This window comes from Nomia melanderi, unplaced genomic scaffold, assembly GCF_051020985.1.
Source record: "Nomia melanderi isolate GNS246 unplaced genomic scaffold, iyNomMela1 scaffold0165, whole genome shotgun sequence".
NCBI classification, from domain to species: Eukaryota; Metazoa; Arthropoda; class Insecta; order Hymenoptera; family Halictidae; genus Nomia; species Nomia melanderi.
The window spans coordinates 26,354-30,000 of record NW_027475280.1 but is presented as its reverse complement, the minus strand read 5'-3'; positions in this window follow the sequence as shown (position 1 = coordinate 30,000).

The following is a 3,647-nucleotide window of genomic DNA, read 5'->3' as shown; positions in this document are numbered from 1 at the left end:
TTGCCATTAAATTTTTGTATACGAAAAATATATTTTCGCTCGGATAGAAAACCCCTTTTGGGTTTCTGAGAGTTGATGTGAGAGTCGTACAAGTATAACGAATATACGTTGTATCCAACCCAACATTCTGGGCTTACCACATAAGGGCCATTCGGTCTGAGACACCGACCCGTGGTCATGCTGTGTAGAGAAAAATTCGCAACGGAACGCGGTACAGAACAGTCGAGGAATGGACCTCGAGGAGCTGAACGACTGCTTCTCGACCGAGATCGTAGAATAGCCGCTCGCCCGCCGCTGCGCCGACCGGTCCGCTCGAACCGACGTGCTCTCTTATAGTAACCAAACGGGCGGCCGCGACGACCGCGGCGCCGGCCGCTCAGCACGGGCGCTTATGGTGGTAAACTGCCGCGCGTACAGACCAACCGGCCGGGCTGCTGGTACTTAGCCGCTGAAACTATGGTCGATTCGAACATATATTAACATACGATTTTTATTCGATAAATCGTTATTGTACATATTAAACGTTAGTTTCCACCGAAAGAAAAATTTTTTAGAATTTTTTTTTTCCAAAAATTGCAAGAGTAAACTTTTTTAATATTCGATTTAAAAATTTTTAAATGCTTAATCCTTACATTAAACTACTGGGAGAACTCAGAAATCATAATGAAAAAAATTACAAAAATTTATTTTTCTCAGAAACTCCGAAAAACAGAGTGGTCGAATCCGTGCAAGCCGGAATTTTTCTAAGTCCCCACGGTCAAGAGTAAACTTTTTTAATAAGCGTTTTAAAATTATTTCAATGTTTAATCCATGCGTAAACATGAAGTTTATTAACGTTTTTAACATTAAAAAAAATTACAAAAATTTATTTTTCGGAAAAAATGGAAAAAACCGATTCGTCGGAGCGAGGTGTCCTGCCCGTGCGGTAATTCCAGCAGGCGAATCGGACTTCCCGAAATTTTTCTAAGTCCCACGGTCGACACCAACTTTTTTAATAAGCGTTTTAAAATTATTTCAATGTTTAATCCATGCGTAAACATGAAGTTTATTAACGTTTTTAACATTAAAAAAAATTACAAAAATTTATTTTTCGGAAAAAAAGGAAAAAACCGATTCGGCGGAGCGAGGTGTCCAGCCCGTGCGGTAATTCCAGCAGGCGAATCGGACTTCCCGAAATTTTTCTAAGTCCCACGGTCGACACCAACTTTTTTAATAAGCGTTTTAAAATTATTTCAATGTTTAATCCATGCGTAAACATGATGTTTATTAACGTTTTCAACGTTAAAAAAAATTACAAAAATTTATTTTTCAAAAAAAATGGAAAAAACCGATTCGTCGGAGCGAGGTGTCCTGCCCGTGCGGTAATTCCAGCAGGCGAATCGGACTTCCCGAAATTTTTCTAAGTCCCACGGTCGACACCAACTTTTTTAATAAGCGTTTTAAAATTATTTCAATGTTTAATCCATGCGTAAACATGAAGTTTATTAACGTTTTTAACATTAAAAAAAATTACAAAAATTTATTTTTCGGAAAAAATGGAAAAAACCGATTCGTCGGAGCGAGGTGTCCTGCCCGTGCGGTAATTCCAGCAGGCGAATCGGACTTCCCGAAATTTTTCTAAGTCCCACGGTCGACACCAACTTTTTTAATAAGCGTTTTAAAATTATTTCAATGTTTAATCCATGCGTAAACATGAAGTTTATTAACGTTTTTAACATTAAAAAAAATTACAAAAATTTATTTTTCGGAAAAAAAGGAAAAAACCGATTCGGCGGAGCGAGGTGTCCAGCCCGTGCGGTAATTCCAGCAGGCGAATCGGACTTCCCGAAATTTTTCTAAGTCCCACGGTCGACACCAACTTTTTTAATAAGCGTTTTAAAATTATTTCAATGTTTAATCCATGCGTAAACATGAAGTTTATTAACGTTTTTAACATTAAAAAAAATTACAAAAATTTATTTTTCGGAAAAAATGGAAAAAACCGATTCGTCGGAGCGAGGTGTCCTGCCCGTGCGGTAATTCCAGCAGGCGAATCGGACTTCCCGAAATTTTTCTAAGTCCCACGGTCGACACCAACTTTTTTAATAAGCGTTTTAAAATTATTTCAATGTTTAATCCATGCGTAAACATGAAGTTTATTAACGTTTTTAACATTAAAAAAAATTACAAAAATTTATTTTTCGGAAAAAAAGGAAAAAACCGATTCGGCGGAGCGAGGTGTCCAGCCCGTGCGGTAATTCCAGCAGGCGAATCGGACTTCCCGAAATTTTTCTAAGTCCCACGGTCGACACCAACTTTTTTAATAAGCGTTTTAAAATTATTTCAATGTTTAATCCATGCGTAAACATGATGTTTATTAACGTTTTCAACGTTAAAAAAAATTACAAAAATTTATTTTTCAAAAAAAATGGAAAAAACCGATTCGTCGGAGCGAGGTGTCCTGCCCGTGCGGTAATTCCAGCAGGCGAATCGGACTTCCCGAAATTTTTCTAAGTCCCACGGTCGACACCAACTTTTTTAATAAGCGTTTTAAAATTATTTCAATGTTTAATCCATGCGTAAACATGAAGTTTATTAACGTTTTTAACATTAAAAAAAATTACAAAAATTTATTTTTCGGAAAAAATGGAAAAAACCGATTCGTCGGAGCGAGGTGTCCTGCCCGTGCGGTAATTCCAGCAGGCGAATCGGACTTCCCGAAATTTTTCTAAGTCCCACGGTCGACACCAACTTTTTTAATAAGCGTTTTAAAATTATTTCAATGTTTAATCCATGCGTAAACATGAAGTTTATTAACGTTTTTAACATTAAAAAAAATTACAAAAATTTATTTTTCGGAAAAAAAGGAAAAAACCGATTCGGCGGAGCGAGGTGTCCAGCCCGTGCGGTAATTCCAGCAGGCGAATCGGACTTCCCGAAATTTTTCTAAGTCCCACGGTCGACACCAACTTTTTTAATAAGCGTTTTAAAATTATTTCAATGTTTAATCCATGCGTAAACATGATGTTTATTAACGTTTTCAACGTTAAAAAAAATTACAAAAATTTATTTTTCAAAAAAAATGGAAAAAACCGATTCGTCGGAGCGAGGTGTCCTGCCCGTGCGGTAATTCCAGCAGGCGAATCGGACTTCCCGAAATTTTTCTAAGTCCCACGGTCGACACCAACTTTTTTAATAAGCGTTTTAAAATTATTTCAATGTTTAATCCATGCGTAAACATGAAGTTTATTAACGTTTTTAACATTAAAAAAAATTACAAAAATTTATTTTTCGGAAAAAATGGAAAAAACCGATTCGTCGGAGCGAGGTGTCCTGCCCGTGCGGTAATTCCAGCAGGCGAATCGGACTTCCCGAAATTTTTCTAAGTCCCACGGTCGACACCAACTTTTTTAATAAGCGTTTTAAAATTATTTCAATGTTTAATCCATGCGTAAACATGAAGTTTATTAACGTTTTTAACATTAAAAAAAATTACAAAAATTTATTTTTCGGAAAAAAAGGAAAAAACCGATTCGGCGGAGCGAGGTGTCCAGCCCGTGCGGTAATTCCAGCAGGCGAATCGGACTTCCCGAAATTTTTCTAAGTCCCACGGTCGACACCAACTTTTTTAATAAGCGTTTTAAAATTATTTCAATGTTTAATCCATG